This window comes from Pongo pygmaeus, chromosome 3 (assembly GCF_028885625.2).
Source record: "Pongo pygmaeus isolate AG05252 chromosome 3, NHGRI_mPonPyg2-v2.0_pri, whole genome shotgun sequence".
In the NCBI taxonomy this organism is placed as follows: domain Eukaryota; kingdom Metazoa; phylum Chordata; class Mammalia; order Primates; family Hominidae; genus Pongo; species Pongo pygmaeus.
In genome coordinates this window covers 117208796-117232295 of record NC_072376.2, presented here as the reverse complement: position 1 = coordinate 117232295, position 23500 = coordinate 117208796, and the positions used below count along the sequence as shown (strand labels likewise).

General features: G+C 34.8%; 1 long non-coding RNA gene across 1 annotated transcript in view; it reads left to right on the top strand.

Annotated features, from left to right (window-relative positions):
- The window catches only part of LOC134739452 (uncharacterized), a 132251-nt gene that overhangs the window by 94813 nt on the left and 13938 nt on the right, over positions 1-23500 (top strand). Inside the window, exon 3 of the long non-coding RNA XR_010126088.1 lies at positions 10452-10522. This is a non-coding gene — a long non-coding RNA (uncharacterized LOC134739452). The remainder of the gene's footprint in view (positions 1-10451; positions 10523-23500) is intronic.

Below are 23500 nucleotides of genomic sequence, written 5' to 3'. Positions count from 1 at the left end.
ACACACACATACTGCTTATTACCCTTCACAGGGAGAATTAAATTTAACAACAATCAAAAAATGGGTTCTTCAACCCAGCAATCCTATTAATGGGTATATTTTTTTTTAAAAAATCATTCTACCAAAAAGACACATGCATTCGTATGTTCATAGCTGTGCTATTTACACTAGCAAAGACATGAAATCATCCCATTGGATAAAGCAAATGTGAACATATACACCATGAAATACTATGTAGCCATAAAAAGAATGAAATAATGTCTTGCAGCAACATGTATAGAGCTGGAGGCCATAATCCTAAGCAAATTAACACAGGAACAGAAAACCAAATACTACATGTTATCACTAATAAGTGGGAACTAAGCACTGAGCACACATGGACATAAATATGAGAACAATAGATGCTGTGGCCTACTAGAGGGTGGGAGTGGGTGGGTTAAAACACTACCTATCAGTTACCATGCTCACTACTAGGGTAACAGGATCTGTGCTCCAAACCTCAGCATCACTCAATATTCCCATGTAACAAATCTGCGCATGTATCCCCTGTATCTAAACTAATAGTTGAAATTTTAAAAAAAGGGTTCTTATCTAAATGTTGAGCAATGAGGCTTTGCCATTTTATGTCTGGGGCAAAAGTAGGGTGACCAGTAAATGCAACAGTTCCAACAAGCCATTAAATGGAATATTTCTGCCACATTTATTCTTTATCGTCCATTTCTAACACTGGCTGATTTGCTCATGAATTGTTGATAGACAGAGAAGTACACATAGTAACTCTAGAGTAAAATGAAACTGAAAGTTTGGCCAGCTGTTGAACACCATATAGTTGTCTTATAAAGCAGTATTACTGTGTTTTAAAATATTTAGAAGGAAGAAAAGGAAACATTCCATTAAAAAACTAGTTTAGAGGGATCCAAAAAACTTCTGAGTTAGTTACCATATAACCTTTCATATTTTATGTGTTTAGGGCTAAATTCAATGACTTGCAACGTTTTCATGATTTGTGCCCTTCAAATCTTTATAGTGTCATCTCCAGCCACTCTAAACACACACACACACACACACACACACACACAGACACACACACCATGATTTATCCAAACCAACAAAAACTTGGTATTTTCCAAATATGTTAGCACATGTTTTCTCTATTTAGAATGCATCTCTTCCCTTCATCTGTCTAGAAAATGATTATCCTTCAAGGTGCAGTTCAAATGCCACCTTTTATGCCAAGCCTCACAATGTCTTTCCTCAGCCACCTTCCCTTTTCAGACAGAATCAGTCACGATTCCTTTGTGTCCCTACAGTACTTATGTACAACATCATAGTGACAACAAAAGCAACAACAACTACCACTATTTCATTGTAAGCATCATTTATTAAATATCTAATATGCCAGGCACTGTGGTAGGTATTTTCTATACAGTCTTTATTATCTTTACAATAATACTTGAACATATGTATTGTTCTCCCCATGAATAACTTAAGGCCCAGAAAAATTGAAAAGTGTATTAAAAGTCCTATGACAGTCAACATAATCCCGCTTACTCTACTCATTGCAAGTCTTTACTCTTTTCATATGGTCATTTTCCTTTTCTGTATGTCTCAATTCTTGCTCTGATAATTGTACTCAGTAATTTTTTATTTATGAGAAGGCAGTATGTCATCTTCACAAGACAGGCCCTGGGGCCATATTGTTTGGTTTAGAATTCTGGGTTCCAACTCTTATTAGTTGAGTGATCCTGAGTAATTTATTTAGCCCCTCTGTGCATGAGTTTCTTCATCTATAAAGTGAGGATAAGACTCGTACCTTATGGGGTAGCTTTGAGGATTAAATGAGGTAACATATATAGCTAATATATATAGCAAGTATAATAGCATCTGCCTTGCTATAAGTGCTCCATATCTGTTAGCTATGATTATTGGTTTATGCATGCCTTTCTCCCATCTAGACTGTGAACCCCTCAAAGGCAGGAATCATATCTCATTCATCTTTTCATCTCCTCCACCTAGAACAGCATCTTGCAAATACCAACAACTTGCAATGTAGAATTACAAAAGTAGATTTATGCCAATGGTGAGTTAGTATATTGGGGGTGGTGCAGAAGGGCAGGGAGGGGAAGAGTTATGTATATGACACCAATATACGATTGCCATGAGTCACTTTTTCCTGACAGGGGAAAAAAGAAAGAACCCATCAGTTGTGGTGGACTCCAGCAATCCATAATTGCACTCTTCCAGCTGGGAAGCTACGATATATGCTGCAGAACCAATTTCCCCTTGCAAAAGGGACTGAACAGATAGTGAAACTCTCAAGCGCTAAGAAAGTATGCTAAGGTGTCAGGAGTTTCTCACCAGCAGCTGCCACTGATCCCCTGCCCCAGTTAGCTTGGAGCCACCAATTCTGCTTCTTCATGCTGTTCCCAGACCTGCAATTGAAAATTGGTTTCTGCTATATGCAATGATTAAAAAAAAAAAAATCCCACCAGAAGGGATCTGCTCCAGTGATTAAGGTCAATGGACACTATCATGTGCTCTGCTCTCTTGCTTGCTATTGTTCTGATCTTTTTTGTTCTTCTATATGCCCTGATTTCTGGCTACTGTCCAAAATTTCAAACTGCCTTTACCTTCAGTCCCCCCAAACTGTCCCGTACTCTTAATTCCTTCTGCCCTGTTATCTGCTCTCTTGCCTTGTGGCTGAATCCTGAACACATTGACACAAGATATTCATCTTTGTCTTGTTTTATGCTTGATGGAATTTCCTAATCCTAACCCTATGTCCAGCTCAGCAACACTGGTGACTGGCCTAGCTGTAAAGAAACAACATTGTACCTCCTCTCAAGTTATGGACCTTTTACACACAAATGTCTTATAAAAGAAGGTGTGTTAAATAATAGACAACAGCTCCAGGCATGGGAATCAGAGTGAGCCAGACCTGATCCATAGCCTCAACTCTATCATGCCTACCTCTGTGCTCTTGGCAAGTTACTTACCTGTATAAACCTCAGTTTCTTCATTTGAATAAAGAGGCACTTAATGATTCTTACTTTGTAGAAATGTTATTTTGATTATTTAGCTAACTAATGTATGAAGTCAGTTAGTAATTAATACTGTTATTATTAAAAATACATTCCAAATTACTGGTTCAGAGATGAATCATAGCTAAACATAAGACTCAAAATGTTGTCATGATATTATCAAAGTATCTTATTTTAGACCTAGAAATGACCTTAAATATCCAATCATTTTCTTTAAGACACGAGGAAATTGTGAACCAGAGAGGAAGATTCAGAATTTTGTCACTAATAAAGTTCCCATTTCCATATCTCAAATGCAGATTTTTGTCCTAGACTTAACAATTGCAATTTGAAGGGCTTCATTCAATTAATTCCCATCTCCATCCACCCATCCATCCATCCATCCATCCACTCCTTCGAAAAATATTTATTGTAGAGTACCTGCTGTGTTTCAATCTCCCTCCTGAGTCCTGGGAATTTGCAAAATAGTCATAGTCTCTATCTTCATGGTACTTTAATTCTACTTCCTTCTGTTGTTTTTTACATCACCCTAAGTTTTTGCTTCTGTTATTAGAAAATGAATTAACGTCCCTCTGCATATAAAAAGTAGTCCTTTTAGAGAGATGTAAGCAGCAGCAGATATTGAGGAAAGAAAGTTATCATTGGTAGAAGTGGATCTTATAAACTGTTTTTATCAAAATGTCTCTTAGAAGCCTTTAGGTAAACATATTCTTCATGTAAACTTAGGGAACTGACTTTTTTTTTTTTTAAATCTGTTTATCCTCTCCTGCTTTTGGATTTCTCACTCTCCCCTTAGTAGAGTTAAGTATGCACTAGAACCTTGAGCACATGTACACACCTGAAAAAATTGTGTATATTTTAATGGATTTTAAATGACACAAGAGCAGTTGCTGTGTTTTATACCATTTTTGGAATCTTAGTTCTTGATAGGTGCTCAATAAATGTATTGTTAATAACAATAAAATGTCAATGAATATTAAAAACTCTTCTGGAAATGGTTAATTAATGACATTGTTAAGAGCTGAAACTGTCGGCTTTTTGCATATTACCTTTGCTTTTCTCTGAGCTAAGTGTTGCTTTTGGATTAGTTAGCAGGTGGGGTAAGTACTGCCTGATTGGCAGTTGATAGTAATCAATGAAATTAAAGGGAAGTTGTCCCTCTCATCATTTATATCTCAAAGTGCTCCATTTATGACAATGCTAAACTCACCCAGAGAGCTTTTTGACATGTTAAAAACTCTAGCTATTTGGAAACTCAAAATATTCAAGGTATCATAAATGAGAAGATACATGGAAATTTTAGCTATGTGGAAGCTATTAAGGAGAGAATTGCTGAAGTGTTGGAAAAAGTCAACCAGCCTGAATAACTCCTGATGAGCCTGGCTTGATACGGTGCTGGGTGACCAGTACTGCCCATAAGGGAGACTCTGGTCTAGAATATAACACAACTACGTTTCCTAACATTGACATAGCACTTCATCTAATCCTCCCCATAATGCTGGGAAATCAAACATATTTCAAACTCAGTGAAATATTTCACCAGTATTAACAAACAAACTAAACCTTGGAAAAGTTGAGTATAATTGCTTAACATTACTTGATCAATAGCCAGTAACGTTTAAGTGAAGACTTATTTTTAAATCATGTTTTTTGACCAAAAGTCCAGTTCTATTTTTATGAAATCACAAATACATCAGTGCATGTGATGAATTCCTTCTCAGCGTGGGATACGTTGCCTCCCAAAAATTGGTTTATAATTTAAACGGAAAGGGAAACCTAACACAAAAAAAGAAAGAATAATAAGTGATTGTTATAAAACTAAGTGTTATCTAGAGTGGTAAGATAACTCTTTAAGGAAGAGAAAGATCTTGAAATGTGCCTTCAGGCATAGAGAGAATTTCAACTAAGTAAAGAGCAAAGGGAATAACACTCACCCTGAAGTTTCGGCAAGAGCCAATGTGTGTATACCTAGGGCCGCTATTCAGAGAATCCATAAGGTATCTATTAGATGGACTGTGAAACCATTCCCCCCAACTCCCCCAAAAAAGACAAGTAAAAAGCAAGAGAATGTGCTTTTACCTTTAGCTTTAAGAACTAACAATAACATTATTTTGATATTTTTTGACACAAGGTCTTAAAGATTGTTTGAATGACTGATCTTAGACTCAGGGATCCTAGCATAACAAAAGCTAGACAAAGAATTGGGAGTTCTTAAATGCTTTTTCTAGGTTCTCTCATTTCTCACTGGGAATAATTCATTTATCGATGCCACAAACAAAGAAAGAAACAAATAATCCACAGTTGTTCTTGGTTTTGCGAAGAAGAATCAATTTGTATACCATATGCTGCTCCTCTTAAAACACAGCAGAGTATTTAGGCACCAAGTTTTCTTCTTGCCTTCATACCTTCTCAACTTCATCTTGCCAGAAAATCCATCAAATAGTTCAAGCCAAAAATGTTGGCATTATACTTGACTTTTTTTTTTCTTATAGTCCACATCCAATACCTCAATGGGTCCTGTTGTCCCTGCCTTCAAAATGTATGCAGGATCAGACTACTTCTTGTCACCACCACTGCTACCACCTTAGCCCATTTAGTCTGCATTAATTCAATCATTTCTTAACCACTTACCCTGCTCTGTCCTTTCCTCTTTACTCCGTTCTCAACAAAGCGGCCAAAGTCATTTTGTCTAATGGGAAATTAGTTCATTTCACTCATAAACTAAAAACCCATTAATTGCTTCCTATTTCATTCAGAGTGAATGTCTAATTACTTACAATGACCAATAGATTTCTACATGACCTGCCCCTCATTACCACTGCAACCTCATTTCTCACCACTTGCTCACTCCATTGCTATACTTTCAATACAGCTTTGTACCTGCTACAAAGTTGTCTAGTATCTTCTACCTGGAGTTCTCATCCCCTAAAATCTATATGGCTCTCTCACCGTTTTTGGGTCTTTACTAAAATATCTTCTCAGTGAGAACTTCCTAGTAATGCTATCTAAACTTGTAATCTACCACATACACCTTCTATCTTCTTCTTTATGCTTTTTTCCCTTCTTTTCACACACTACTATCTAATATACTCTATAGGTTGCTTATTACTTATTATTCTGACCCCAAGAGGAGAATGTAAAGCACTATGAGAGTAGAATGTCTTTTTTATTCACTATTTTTTTCTAGTACCTAGAACTGTACCTGGAACTTAAAAAACACTATAAATATTTGTCCAAAAAGTGAGTCAATAACTTTTTAAGAGGGTGTGGTAGATTAATCAGATTTATATCCCACTCACTTAACCCCATGGTTTCACTCTATGGCAGGTTATGTTTTCCAAAGATACTAGCACCAGTATCTCCTAAATCACATGTCTTTTTATAATATAACATTTTTACTTCCCCATCAAGAGGCAGAGTGGGCTCATAACTGTTTCAGCTAATAGGGTCAAGATAAAACCAATGACCTCACAATATAACCCTTTGTTCACACCTCAGAAAGATTAACAATGATACTTGATAAACCCTTTAACACAGATGGAAGTTTTTCTAAGTACACAAGGCCATGCCTCCCAAAACTTCTCTGTTAAATGTTAGGTCTCCTTAGACTCTTGAGGGCATTGTTCCATAGCAGCCTGACAGGGGGCCTCTTTAGTTCACAGATCCTCAGAATTAGAGAAAACTAGAGAAACTTTAAGAGTCTAACGCAACGAATCATATTCAAGGCGCCTCATCCACACCTGGACCTGATTTAAATAATGAACTGTTGGTCTTTAAGTTGACGTACTAATAGAGGTTTTGGGGGGTCAGGTGAGTGTATTTTGCACATAGAAGGAATGTAAATTGGTGAGGCTAAAATGCGGATTACAGCAGACTGTACTTTTTTAAAATGACTGCAACAATATCTCCTGCCCCACGTAATTTTCTCCAACATGGTTTTGACATTCTGTTGAAATGGAGGCTGGTTCTTCTCCTTTTCAGTCTAGCTTCTATTGCCTTGATTAATTAAATATGATGGAATTGCTGCTGTATGACTTCTAAAGATATGTTATAAAAGGCAATTCAGCTTCCGTCTTGGAGTCCTGGGCTTGGAGCCCCGAACTACCACATAAGAAGTCTGAGTCCCTTGTGGTCACTATACTATGTGGAAGCCAAACTACATGGAGAGGCCACATGGAGGCTACCCAGTCAACACTACTCATCTTTGAATCTCCACAGCCCAGGTCCCAGGCCTGTGAATGAAAGAGCCTTCAGATGATTCTAGCCTCCAGCTGCCAAGCTACTCCTAAGCTTCAAGTCTTCCTGAAACCAGTAAAGGACAGCCACTGCATTCTTGTCTAAATTCCTGACCCCCAGAATCTTTCAGAAACATAAATTGTTTTTAGCCATTATGTTTTGGAATATGTTATTATTCACAATAGTAACTGGAACAAATCTCCTTGTAATATATTTTGCAGCTCCTTCCAACAATAAGTGGAGTCCATCTTCCACCCCTTAAATCTAGGCCAAGAATGAGACAGAAGTGAAGGTGTGCCTGTTCTGAGCCTAGGCCTGAAGAGGCCTTATGCACTTCTGCTCTTGCCTCCCCCTTGAGCTTGGGCTAGGCTGATGGAGAATTACTGACCTACACATGCTTATGGCTAATTAGTCATGTGAAAGAGATCTGCCTGGATTATCAGAGGTACCTACTTAATCTGCAGCTGACCACAGGTGTATGACTGAGTGAGCCCATCTAAGACCACACACACACAAAACACTCAGATGACTTACAGACTCATGCGAAATAATAAATGCTTATTGTTTTAAGCCACTGAGATTTTCTTGGGGGAAGGGGGCTGGATGAGGAGGATTATTACATAACCATAGCTAAATGATACAAGGGGAGAAAGATCTTCCAGGTAACAGAACTCTTGCATATTTTGAGTGGAAAAAGCTATGGTTGGAATGTTGGCAATAAGAATCACTGTTTATTTGTGGTCAACCAGTTATTTTCAGTTTTCTCATATATATGCTTCTATGCTCATGGTATATAGGTCAAGAGGACATGCAGGAGAGACCATTTTCTCTGTTATTCATGAATGGAATAAAATAATCTTCTCCTTCTCTCTCTACCATTCTAATTCTTACATCAAATCCAATGAACATACTTTGATTTTATAACAGCTCACTTCCTCTGTAGAATTAGACTTAACACACATAATGACATAAAGTGCTTCATGAACAGCATTACCCTACTCCTAAGCCTAGATAGAGAAAAAAAAAGAATAACTTTTAAAGTGTAGCTCAGAATTCAAATTTTATCAAAGCCAAATTGGAATATGGAAAAGATTTTTTAAAATTCTAAATTTAGGTGCAATGGTTTTCATGTGTGTTTGGAATCTGGCAACCCAGCTCTTCTCTTCCTACTTTAGAAAGGTTGCATATAAGAGGGAGAAGGAAGTTTTGTATAGTTGTAGATGAATCCTTTATGGCACCCCTCAAATAATTATCAAATAAGAATATGTGAATGTTTATATCATCCAAGTATCAGTAAAAAAATAAAATATATCCTTTATAAGAGCATCTATTTTAAAATTAAGATGCATTGTTTTCCTTGAAAGGCCAAACCTGAAATTTTATACATAGAAATAATCAGTAGTTTCCTAATGTAGGAAGATGGCCTTTACAGACCACAAACTTTCTATCCTTAAAATATGAATGATACAAGGGAGAAAATTAAGTGTGTAGACTTTTTGACATAATGAACATAAGAATAATGCAAAATAAAGACAGTAATTCACTAAGAAAATGAACACTCAGAATTTGAAATGGGCCTTTTAATGTTTTTTAAAGATGATATTTTAATGAAGATTTTATAAGAATTGAAGTAACCTGCAATAAAATTGCATTCCTTGTTGCTACAAACACTATAGCTGGTTAACTATACTCAACTGATTTCCAACACATCACTGAACATAGAACATGAGGTTGGGAAGGAATTTATAATCTAGTATAGATGACTCATGTTTTCTGCTTCTATTTTTTGAGCTCATGCCTTCTGGAGGACAAGGTTAGATTAGGCGTAGAAAGCAATGGCAGTTTTGTCAAATTCGTTTTGTTGGATGTTACATAGAGGAGATATTTGGTCTGGAACACAGGGTTAAAGGACTGCATCCGATGTTTGTTTTAGTCACGAAAGTATGTGAGATTGCTCTAAAAGGCAGCAGAGAGTAAGAAGACAAAAGGAACTATAAGGAATTCCAATGTTTTAAAGGAATTAAAGAGGAAGGACACAAAGGAGATGACAGAGAATGTAATAAGCATGAATTTGTCAAAGGAGGTGAATACCAGAGAGGCTAATAGGATGAGGTATGACACAAGAAGTCCATCGAATTTGACAACTAAGACACCTTCCTAAATAAGGACATTAGCAAGGATAGCTCTGGTGGGATGGTGGGGGTGGTAGTCAATTTTGAGAGGTCCAAGATGTGAATATAATTTAGGAAACACAGTCATGGATATAGCAACATTGTTAGGAATGACTGTATGGGAAAGGAAAGGAAGAGTCAGTGTAGGAAAGATCAAGGGCAATAGTGAAAGAAAAATGAGGGACCAGTTGAACAACTGGAAAATCTAAACCAGTTATTAGAATTTCTGTCTACCTTGTCCTTAGTGCAGATATATCAACTTGCATCCATGGTCTCATCCAAGTCACTGGGAAACATGTCTATCCAAATGGAGACAATAAAAGGATTCTTCAAACATACCACTGAAATCCTCTTCCCAGAGGTTCCCTATCACTAGTTAAAACATCTTTGCATGTCTTATTTCAACACTTTTTTTTTTGCTCTCTGAAATTTTCTCAGTCTAACTGGGTGACCTATAGTACATTTATATCTATGTCTCCTTTGTCCTTCATTTAAATTCCCCCTCCCCGTGGGCTTCTCCACAGTTATGGAGCTCCATGGCATTCTGTGCTACTATGCTTTTTTTTCCCCCCTATCTTTATCTTTTAAACCAAGAATCATTTTACTTCCACTCTTCACATATGGCCTCACAAAAGTTCAGTTCTGTTGGGAGGGCTCATTTAGTTTCTTAGTTTAAAATCTCAAGTTAACTAAGTTTACTTGATATACCAGACAGTTATAGATGAGGCTGCAAGTTTTGCTTGTCACATCATTCCCAGTATATTTTCCTGTGAATTAGAATTCACCTTCACCACTGATAGTCCTTACTCTATGCTGCAGCAGATGACAGTATATGTAGATATTACATTTGGAGAATTTTCTCTTTTTTTCTCAGATTAGAATTTTCCTCTTCTCTCCCTTGTAACTTTTAAAAATATTACTTGAGTTCTAAGACTGTATCATTAAGAGATTAATTAATTCTGATTCTTTACTTAATTGTGAAAATTGGTGATATTTCTCACAGGCAATGGGACATGGAACAGGAGAAGGAACAGCAGGAAAGAACCTGGGAGCAGTTCTACAGAGCAGGAGGAGGTAGGAGAGAATCAGTGTTTAAAATTTCTCCACGGTTACCTGACTAAATCAGTGTTCTCTTGAGCCCTGTACTCACTGTGAAAATATTTTTCTGGAACTGGCTTATCAAGTGCAAGTTATCAAAACCTAGTTGCAACTTATCTGCTCTGAGGCCATCAATAACAGGACCCTTATCCTCATTATTTCAATGAAGTTTATAATTACTCCACTTATCTCATTCCCAAAGCTGGCTTCTTCATGGTGTTCTATTGAAATATCTAATTTGACTAAAGACTTGCCATAAGATTCTTTGACCTTCCAACTTATTTGCTTCTTTTCTTAAAACTCAGTAATGCTTACAGAATTTTTGTTATAATTATTTTTATTTTCTTTTTTCATACAATTAGAATGACAAATATTTTTCTGGATTTGTTTTATTGAGCACTGGAGTGATATCATTTTAACAGAAGCCTGGGAGAAGTATAATTGTGTTTGAGTTAAACTAGGAAAGTTGTCTGTATTGACTGAAAGAAGGAACTTGAAAAAGGCTAAAGTTTGGAAAGACTTCTGAATAATTAAAAGGAATGAATGCTAAGCCAAGTACCATATTCTTACTTGTACAGTCTATAGAAATTGAGAGTGGGAAACAGATGGAAGTTGAGGTATAGACTCAATATCACTGGGATGTCAGATCAGAAATTATTTTTGGAAGTGTAAAAGGAGCTTTGTGTGTAGGAGGAGCTAAAGAGCTGGGATACAAATCCTGGGAGGTACTAGACAAAGAATGAAAAATTATGTCTTGAGTGGTAAGTAGGGCTTACCTGCTTTGTGAAAGAGCTATATGATATTTTCCTAAGTACTGATTACACATATGAAATCCTGTATATTTTGCATTTTTAAATTTGAGCACAAACCCCAATGATTTATAACTATTTTCTAGCAAGAACAGGGAGTTTTATATGATTTTTATTTTCAGTTATGCCTTTCCTTCCTTCCACCCTGGTGTTCTAGAAGTATCACATTTATCTAGATATAATTCTCATGTGGATTATAAGATTCTAGAGATCACGAAATAGATGGAACAGCTAAATGGGTAAGGCAAAATAATGAAAGGATTTACCAGACTTAAGGACTAGTCTAAGATTGAATGCAAGAAAAGCTGCTATGTGTGCATGCTTGACAGGACTCGTAGGGCTCATTCAATCTTGGGGAGGAACAAAGGGCTGGCAGGTGAAAGAGAGAAGCAAACATTGTCAGACCAGGTGTCCAGCATTAAAGCTCAGTTGTACAGAGGATCCCAGATGGCTTAAAAGAGAGGTGCGAATGAAACGACCCACAGAAGTCAGGAAACAGGAAAGGAAGGCAATAAGCTACGTTTAGGGTACTTGCAATTAGAAGGATTTCAATTGCTTGGCAGTTATTTGAGTGATAATGAATGTTTGACTCATTCTTGAATAGTGGATAGATTTATTTATTTTTGAATAAGTATTTTCCAGCCTCTTTCACCCCTATTTCTCCCCAACCCCTCCCAATTGTTTTCATTTTAAAGGAGCAGAAATATATTTAAGAACTTCTAAAACTAGAATGCAAAGCTGGAATTTAATTAATTATATGCTAGATAATCATATGTATTACCAAAATATGAGAATCTAAGATAATATTAAAAATAAGTTGTCCATATTAAAATATATATAATCTGTGTATTATAGTGTATATATTACTTAATATATATGATCATATACTGTGTATATTATATATGTACATGTAGTATATATGTATAATATATACAATATGTATTAGAAACTACATATTACATACAGCGTATATTACAAGTGTACACGTGTACATATATGCATGTCCAATGTACACTTATAATATATACTGTATATATTATACATATATACTATATGTGTATATGCATAGTATATATGTACACTATACAAGTAGATATATAATATTTACTTTCTAATATATACTCTATATAAAAATACATTCATGAGCTGCATTAGTTTTATAGTGGAACACTGAAGTGATTTCTCTTTTTGGAAGATGTAAACATTCTCAGTAATAATATCTAGTATATAGATATATGTACATATGTATATATAGATATATGTACATATGTATATATGTATATGTGTGCATATCAGTTACAAATATTTTAATACATGTGAATTTGAATTTTGCTTAACAAACAATATTTTCCATGATTTTCATAAGTTATCATACCATAATTTTATGTAAGTTTTCATATAATGATGAGAATAAGAGAATTTCAAAAAATGTTTAAATATACATTTAGTGAACATAATACTAATTTTCCCAAGCAATGTTTTCTTATGTCTTGTGTTTTTTGCATTCTGATTGAGATAAATGCCAGTCAGTGGCAAGATAAAAAAAGACATAAGTTAGCTTTAATAATGTTCAAAACTAATTCAGGCATCATATAGCTATTTACTTTGTATATTTGAGAAGCTGAATAGATTCCTAATCTTGAACCACACAGACATTATTACCAGACATAAACTATTAAAGCTGTAAAAGAAAGGCAAGGTCATATATCTCAACAATGCTAATATGAATATGTAGTTCAGTATTTATCTTATATAGTCAGAAATTATCACAAAGTTCTAACTGTATTACAAATGATTTGGGGGAGACAATTTTTCATGGGTACCTTGTGCTTCTGCACATCTTAAAAGTGAAGTACTAACTTTCCTTTGTTCTGAGCTATCTTTTAAAGATTATTGTATAGCAAATATCCTTGGAAGATAGAGATAGTGTTTTCCTCCAGAGCAAAGGGCAGGCATCACATCTCTCCATAAGAGAGGATTCGTAAGTTCAGGGTTCCTCTTTTGTAATGTAATGCATTGAGTGTGAGGTTGTCACCTGGCCCCGTTAGCATGAGTCTGTGGAAAATGGAGCGTAAAAAACCAGCACAAGTAAATGCAAAAAGTGCAAGTAAAATATCCTGAAAGTAAAGAACCCTTTTACTGCAATACTATTTAATCATAATGGGTATATTGTAGTAATCAAATAGCAAGTGTATCAACTTTCATGTGGTACAAAACTCACACACTTCTTACAATATAATGTGTCCTAATTTTTATTACCTTAAAAATGTGTACACTATATATAATATAGAAAATGTTCTAATTTTTAGCAATGCTATAAAGTATTTAATATGAAAATCTGCTAAAAATATATATATTTGAGGGATTTATAGTGTAGTGCCTATCAAATTTAAAATATTTTGTATTTAAATTATGAAGAAACTACCTTATATCAGGTGACAATTCAAAGCATGTGAATTATAAGATATTTAGAGTATTACAGAATCTTCAAATAGAAATGATACAAGAGGTATCTAATGAAATAGAAAAAATGTACATATAGGCCTATTCTCTTTCAATAATTACCTCCTTCCTTTTTTTTTTTTGTTTTTTTGTTTTTTTGGTCAACATACATTTCTTGCACTAGTTGTTATTCTTTTCGTCTACTAACATATGCTCCCTTAAAAAAATAAGTTGTAATTTTTTTGAAAATCTGTGTTTTATATGGGCTTTCTGAAGAAAAATAAGTCCCTTAAGGGCCTGTATAATCAAGCCAGGGTGGTGAGATTCCAGGTGGATAGTATGAAACCTATCAGCACATACTGAGAATCACACATATACTTCCTACAGTCCACAGGGGCTCCTTTTCTGTCTTTTGGGCTCATAATTATATAAATTATGTAAAAAGTCCAAAATAATGGGAATAACAAACTGTTTGGAAACAAAATACCTGGTTGCAAATCTTACTCTGAGACTTAGTAGTTGGACAAAGTTGGGAAAGTAACTGAATTGCTTTGGGGATTATTTCTCTTATCCATAAAATAGGGAAGCAATAGCCAAACTTCTCTCTCATAGTTGTGATGAGAATCAAATTAAATGATGTTCTTGCAGGTTCCTGTAAATCATTAAGTTATATATCAACATATTATAACTAGGAAACATAAAAATGAACAAATAAATAATTCTTGGGTCAGAGTTGAATTATGTATGTATCTTCGTATTTCCTAAGTTCTCTGTAAGTATAAATTGCTACATAAGTCTGAAGAATGTTTGTCAGCATCTATATATTTAATAATACTGTTATTTGGTAGTCAGCCAGTTCTGCATTAAGAAAATCCTGGTTTTATGACTTTAGAAAAAGATGTCAATGCTGATGACTCTTCACTGTTGGCTCTTGATGAAGTTACTCTACCAGGGTTAATTTTGGATAATCAATCCAGACATAGCCTAGTAAATATTGTTAAGTTCATAGGTGAATAAAAGTTTTTATAAGCAAACAGATGGGAAGAAAAAATATTCCTGTAAAAATAAAAACATGGTGACTAGATATTTCTGCTTCACAATGCTAAATTTCAGAACATAATCTGAAATATCAACTTTTCATAGGGCAAAATATGACTTAAGAATTCTGTGCCAAGCCAAGAGTTAACTATTTGTGAGAAGAAAAACAGAAATACATTCTCTGGTGTGTGTTTGGAAAAAACACACTCTCTTACCTTTATTGAAAAGAGAAGGAAGTTACATTGGTTATGACAATAAATGTGAATTAAATTCTACTGTTAAAAAAGTAAAATTTTTATTTTGAGTTAAAAATAAATATATATGGAAGCAAGTTAAATGTCAGTAACGAAGGCAGAATGCTTAAATAAACCATCACAAATTTATAAAATGTTATCCAGCTATAAAAATCACATTTTCAAGAAATATTTAATAATGTTGGAAATTTTATAAAATAATATTTAGTCAAAAAAGTAGAAAACAAAACTAAATATGAATATCATTTCATTTCTGTTAAGCACTGTGAGGCATAAAAAGGCAGAGAAAATAATCAGTATGTGACAGTAGTAATTGACAGGTGGCATGATTATACATAATTTTAAGTTTTGTGTTGATTTCAAGAAAATATTTAATTTCTAATATTCTATAATGGCCATAGTTTACTTTTATAATCAGAAAAATGAATGAAAGAAAGGGACATAAAAGAGCCATTGACAAATCCTGAGAAAAATAAGTAAATATGAAAAGAAGTCCTGCAAGAGACTAAGGAAAACAAAAAAATAAAAAAACGCAGTGCTGTAGAAGGAATTACCAAGAAAGGAGACATTTTGAAGAGGAAGAAAACAGCCAACCATCTAAAATACTACTGAAATCAAACAAGATGGGGATGAATAGAACCCATTAGAAAAGTCTAATTGAAAGGCTCATGGGTGGACTTTTCAACAGCAGTTCCAGGCCTTGGCCAGAGTTACTCATTTGTCAGAACTTTGGCTGCTGCAACTTGTAGAGTGAATGGAGGAAGAAATCATAGTACATTATTTTGAGGAACTTAACTTTGAAAATAAGAAAAATTAGGGTTTGGCTAGAGGGTAATATAAAATTAAAGGTTTTTGTTGTTGTTGTCCTTTGTTTGTTTGTTTTAAGGTATGAAAGATTAGGCAAGAATTGAATAATGTTACTATAGTGGTAAAAAGCTAAGGATTTGGAGTCAGATGAATCAGCATTTAATTACACAGTAGTGCCATTCTATCCAAGATTACAAACTTTTGTTAATCTGTTAATCTAAAATATAGATTTAAAGGGAATCATAAAATATAACATATTTTTAAAGGTTATTTTAACTGAAAGAATATAAAGGCACATTTATTCATTAAATTCTCATAGGCAAGGCCTTTTACTTAGTTACTTGCTCTCCTTTTTGAATAAATTACAATCACAATACATCAGTTACAATTTTCAATAGTGAATTCTGTAAAAGTGGAGTTAAAATTTAAAGCCCTTAGAAGAAAAAAAACCTTTCTTAAATTTTTAGATTCTTTTCTGCACCTAATTCAACTTCAATTTATGATTTAACTTTATCAAGACTTTTCCAAGCATTCAATTTAATTTTCCTAGAAACAAATTTGTTTTCTTTTTTCTTTCATACATACTTAATAATTTATAGAATATTTATTTAAATTTAAAATGACAACAAGTGAAGTGAATGAAACAACCTTGAGGGCAAATCCAACTGCTTCTTGGTAAACCTATAATTTAACCACTGAGCATAGGCTATAGACTGAAGACTATAGAAGGGTGACTAGCCAGCTGAGAATACTGGGTGACAGCATTATTTTGTGTGTTTTAGAGGAATGGAATCTTGATTACCAGTGGGTTGGGTAAGTGAAGGTGGGTTGACATTCTACTGTGAAAGTCATATTTTTACTGAAGTGAACAAACAATTGATTAAATTCCTAATTCTAAAAAGAAACTATACATTGAAATGTATATGAGAAAGAAGAAATATTTCTTATCAAAGGTCCAACAGTTAAAAGAATATCATTATAACAAACTATAAATTATATACCTTAGTGATATACAGTGTGAGACATTTCAAAGTATCAAGTGATTTTAAAAAACTGGAACCATATTAACCAGATATTGAAATATTATTTATAAAAATATGTAAATTTATATAAATAAATATCTATTTAACAACAATTGGAATTCTGAATCCTTTCTTTGGCTGGAGGTTGAAGAGGTATAATTTCAGCAGTAATCTTTAAAGAGAACAATTGAGTGCATATATGTTTAGGATAGTTAGCTCTTCATGTTGCGTTGATCCCTTTACCATTATGTAATGCCCTTCATAGTCTTTTTTTTATCTTAGTTGGTTTAAAGTCTGTTTTATCAGAGATTAGGATTGCAACCCCTGGTTTTTTTTTTTTTGTTTTTTTTTTTTTGCTTTCCATTTTCTTGGTAGATCTTCCTCCATCCCTTTATTTTGAGCCTTTGTGTGTCTTTGCAAGTGAGATGGGTCTCCAGAATACAGCACACTGATGGGTCTTGACTCCTTATCCAATTTGCCAGTCTGTGTCTTTTTATTAGGGTATTTAGCTCATTTACATTTAAGATTAATATAATTATGTGTGAATTTGATCCTGTCCTTATGATGCTAGCTGGTTATTTTTCCCATTAGTTGATGCAGTTTCTTCATAGTGTCAATGGTCTTTACAATTTGGTATGTTTTGGCAGTGGCTGGAACCGGTTTTTCCTTTCCATATTTAGTGCTTACTTCAGGAGCTCTTGTAAGGCAGGCCTGGTGGTGACAAAATCTCTCAGCATTTGCTTGTCTCTAAAGGATTTTATTTCTCCTTCCACACTTATGAAGGTTAGTTTGGCTGGATATGAAATTCTGGGTTGAAAATTCTTTTCTTTAAGAATGTTAAATATTGGCCCCAACTCTCTTCTGGCTTGTAGGGTTTCTGCAGAGAGATCCACTGTTAGTCTGATGGGCTTCCCTTTGTGGGTAACCTGACCTTTCTCTCTGGCTGCACTTAACATTTTTTCTTTAGTTCAACCTTGGTGAATCTGATGGTTATGTGTTTTGGGGTTTGCTCTTCTCGAGAGGTATCACTGTGGTGTTTTCTCTGTATTTCCTGAATTTGAATGTTGGCCTGTCTTGCTAGATTAGGGAAGTTCTCCTGGATAATATCCTGAAGAGTGTTTTCCATCTTGGTTCCATTCTCCCCATCACATCATTTATGTTCTTCTCTCAACTGGTTATTCTAGTTAGCAGATCCTGTAACCTTTTATCAAGGTTCTTAGCTTCCTTGCATTGGGTTAGAACATGCTCCTTTAGCTAGGAGGAATTTGTTATTACCCACTTTCTGAAGCCTACTTTTATCAATTAATCAAACTCATTCGTTGTCCTGTTTTGTTCCCTTGCTGGAGAGGAGTGATCCTTTGGAGGAGAAGAGGCATTCTGGTGTTTGGAATTTTCAGCCTTTTGCACTGGCAAACTGAATCCAGCAGCAAATCAAAAAGCTTATCCACCACGATAAAGTTGGCTTCATACCTGGGATGCAAGGCTGGTTCAATGTATGCAAATCAATAAATGTAATCCATTACATAAACAGTACCAATGAAAAAAAACACATGATTATCTCAATAGTTGCAGAAAAGGCCTTCGATAAAATTCAACACCCCTTTCTGCTAAAAAGAAAACTCAATAAACTATGTATTGATGGAACATATCTTAAAATAATAAGAGCTATTTACGACAAGCCCACAGCCAATATCATACTGAATGGACAAAAGCTGGAAGCATTCTCTTTGAAAACTGGCACAAGACAAGGATGCCCTCTGTCATCACTCCTATTCAACATAGTATTGGAAGTTCTTACCAGGGAAATCAGGAAAGAGAAAGAAATAAAGCATGTTCAAATAGGAAGAGAGGAAGTAAAATTGTCTCTGTTTGCAGGTGACATGATTCTATATTTAGAAAACCCCACTGTCTCAGCCCAAAAACTCCTTAAGCTGATAGGCAACTTCAGCAAATTCTCAGGATACAAAATCAATGTCAAAAATCACAAGCATTCCTATACACCAGTAACAGACAAACAGAGAGCCAAATCATGAGTGAAGTCCCATTCACAATTGCTAGAATAAAATACCTAGGAATACAACTTACGAGGGATGTGAAGGACCTCTTCAAGGAGAACTACAAACCATCACTCAAGGAAATGAAAGAGGACACAAACAAATGGAGAAACATCCCATGCTCATGGATGGGAAGAGTCAATATTGTGAAAATGGCCATACTGCCCAAAGTAATTTATAGATTCCATGCTATACCCATCAGGCTATCATTGACTTTCTTCACAGAATTAGAAAAAAACTACTTTAAATTTCATATGAACCAAAAAAAGAGCCCGTATAGCCAAGACAAGCCTAAGCAAAAAGAACAAAGCTGGAGGCATCACACTACCTGACTTTAAACTATACTACAAGGCTACCATAACCAAATCAGCATGGTACTGGTACCAAAACAGATACATAGACCAATGAGACAAAACAGAGGCCTCAGAAATAACACCACACATCTACAACCATCTGATCTTTGCAAACCTGACAAAAACAAGCAATGGGGAAAGGATTCCCTATTTAATAAATGGTGTTGGGAAAGCTGGCTAGCCATATGCAGAAAACTGAAACTGTACCCTTTCCTTACACCTCATACAAAAATTAACTCAAGATGAATAAAGACTTAAACTTAAGACCTAAAACCATAAATACCCTAGAAGAAAACTTAGGCAACACCATTCAGGACATAGGCATCGGCAAAGACCTCATGACTAAAACACCAAAAGCAATGGCCACAAAAGCCAAAATTGATAAATGGGATCTAATTAAACTAAAGAGGTTCTGCACAGCAAAAGAAACTATCATCACAATCATTAGGCAACCTACAGAATGGGAGAAAATTTTTGCAATCTTCCCATCTGACAAAGGGCTAATATCCAGAATCTACAAATAACTTAAACAAATTTACAAAAAAAAAATCAAAAAGTGGATGAAGGATATAAACAGATACTTCTCAAAAGAAGACATTTATGTGGCCAACATACATAGGAAAAAAAGCCCATCAGCACTGGTCATTAGAGAAATGCAAATCAAAACCACAATGAGATACCATCTCACACCAGTTAGAATGACAATCATTAAAAAGTCAGGAAACAACAGATGCTGGAGAGGATGTGGAGAAATAGGAATGCTTTTACACTGTTGATGGGAGCGTAAATTAGTTCAACCATTGTGGAAGACAGTGTGGCGATTCCTCAAGGATCTAGAACCAGTAATACCATTTGACCCAGCAATCCCATTACTGGGCATATACCCAAAGGATTTTAAATCATTCTACTATAAAGACAGGTGCTCATGTATGTTTATTGCAGCACTATTCACAATAGTAAAAACTTGGAACCAGCTGAAATGCCCATCAATGATAGACTGGCTAAAGAAAATGTAGCACATACACACCATGGAATACTATGCAGCCATAACAATGGATGAGTTTATGTCCTTTGCAGGGACATGGATGAAGCTGGAAACCATCATTCTCAGCAAACTAACACAGGAAGAGAAAACCAAACACTGCATATTCTCACTCATAAGTGGGAGTTTAACAGTGAGAACACAGAGACACAGGAAGGGGAACATCACACACCGGGGCCTGTTGGAGGGTTGGGGGATAGGGGAAGGATAGCATATAGAAGAAATATCTAATGTAGATGATAGGTTGATGGGTGCAGCAAACCACCATGGTACGTGTATACCTATGTAATAAACCTGCATGTTCTTCACATGTATCCGAAAACTTAAAGTATAATTAAAAAAATAAAAAAAGAGAACGATTGAGAATCAGGGTCCTTGGTGATTTTTATTTCTGAGAATCTGGTATAGAAATTTAGTTTTTTGCTACTTTCAATCTCACTATAAATTTCCATGAAAATGAAAGGGGCAGTAGAGATCAAGTTATATAACTTTCTACTGTGATTGAAATCAAGATCAGTTTTTTTTTTAATCGGCCCATTAGTGTGCTTTCTTGCTATAAGTGTTTAGTCAAATAAGGTAGAATGTATGTTCCATGATTCCTATACACACCTTACTGGACGAACTACCGAGCCATGCACAAGAAGCAAATCTCTTAGTCAAGACAAAGAGGTCAGTTACCAGAAGCATTTTCCAAAACAAGTGCTAGGCCAGAGGGAAAATTAAGTCATCATATGGGGGATGAAGAGAAACAGTAAAGAGCCAGAGAAACTGAACGGTTGGTTTGCCAAACTGGGAAATCTAGAGCAGGCAGCAGATTGCTGAGACAAAAAGAGATCAGGCTGAGACAGATGGAGTTATGGGAGCTCAAGGGCCAGGTTCCAGTCTCATGAACATTTAGCATCATTACTACTTTTCTGTTTTCTGTGGTTTGTGCTTCCTTTATTGGGGATTATTCCACTGAGCCTGGGGGTGGAGTTTGTGATCATTGCTGCTTGCCAGCAAATTTCCCTTTCTCCTTCCTGAAGAGTCTCATTTCATCACAGAATATCATCTTCTTTCTCTCATTTTTCTGTCATCTGCTGTTCTCCAAGACATTCTTTCTCATATTTCAAGAAGTTTATCTCCTAGTTCGTTGTTATTCTATCCAATAATACTGCCTTCTTATCTTGGACCATTTCAATATTCATGTAGACAGTGGGGTTAGAACTAGGAAGAGGCAAGTACAAAGTTTAAGGAGGTATTCACTCTCAGAGGCATGCCAGTGTCTTGTCATTACGAAAAACTGCAACCCCATGATAACCTCAATGTCCCAACTTTTCAGCTAAATTCTTCCAGTACTCCTACTCCAATAATTCTTCATTTACACCAATGGATTATTCCTATAAATTTAATTGTCCCTTACCCCTTTGATACTTTCACACTTTTGTTACCATCTTTAATTCCATGGTCCGTCATCATAATCATTCCCTTGTATATACACCCTCTACTCCCTCGCTTCTCTCTGGCTTACTGATGCTCACTTGGAAAATACACAAACCTGAGTAAATTCAACTCTCTGCCCACTTCATACTTAAAGCTTTGCAGCTGAATGGAGCTGGAGAAAAGCATACAATCATGCTGAATAATTAATGATCACTAAGTTCAAGTGGGATCTCCAGGCTGCCAGGAAATCATACTGTATTTTCCTAGTACCTCTATTCTGCCACCCTCCTACATGACAATTTATACCTTCTCCTCTCCCCTCAAACTGATCCTCTCCCATCTAATAGTAGTTGATTTTGCTTCGTACTTCATTGAGAACATACACATATATATATAGAAAAAGAAACGTGTGTGTGGGTGGAGGCGTGGTGCAGTGTGTGTGTTTCCATCTATCTACCTAACAGCATCTCCGTCTCCCTCTGGCTAGAATTTAAGTTCTTAGGGCCACTTTGTCTGCTTTGTTCACTGACATCCTAACAGCTTACTGTAGAATATAACACTAAATAATTATGTATTAAATGAATGAATAAATGGGGTATATAAAAAGTACTTTAGAAATTATATTTCATACCATAATAAGTTTTAGCTTTAAATAGTTAAACTTTTTTTTTCTTAATCAAAGTTTTGAAAAACCATAAGAAAATGGAAATGCATATGTTTTGACTCTGGGTCTAGGCAATAATTTTCTAAACTCAAAATTATTGAATTTATAGGCAATGAAGGGAAAATCACAAAGACAAAATGTAGATTAGATCACATAAAAATTTAAAACTTAGAAGGCATAAATATTACAAATGCAATTTTAAAACAAGCACATGTGCATTATTCTGATAATGGATACACTAAAAGCCTTAACTTCATCTCTATACTCTATATCCATATAATAAAACTACACTTGTACCCCACAAATTTATACAAATAAAAAAGCAAAAAACGACAGAGTAAATGTTACTTGGCACAAGTAGAGCTGCAAGGAATTAATGTTGGTACCATGAAATTATAAAGTGACTGAACAGATAGGACACGAAGATCATAAAAAGCTTATAAATTTAGAGAAGATGATAATTTCTATTAATTTAAGAAATACAAATTGACACATTCAGATCTTTCAAATTAACAATTAAATAATAATAAGTTTAAAAGTTAATGTTAAATTGTATTAAACTCAATAATTAGATGTTAAAATAAACTAATAAATATAATAAAATTAAATTTTAAATTTAACATAACAATTTTAAAACCAGGGCTGTATAAGCTAGAAACTCATATTTTCCCCAAAGCAATTTAAAAATATGTACTAAATTTTAAAAGAAGTGCTTCTATCTTTTTGGTCCAGTAGTTTAAGTTCTGGTAGTCATTTGGATTTTTTTAAAAAGTAGTAGTTGTAACTACATAGAATCGTTTATGTATATAATTTTATAATAGTAATTTTCCTAAATGCAAAAATTGGTACGGGGGAAACCTAATTTTACAAAAATAGAGGAAATAAAACAGACAAATTTTCTGTATCCATGGCATGGAGAATCATGCATGCATTAGAAATGCTATTTTTAAAAAGAGGCTTTAGTGGGAAAACTTTAAAAACTAAAAAATAAACTTAGTAAAGTTTCAGAATACAAAATAAACATCCAAAAATAAGCAGGATTTATAT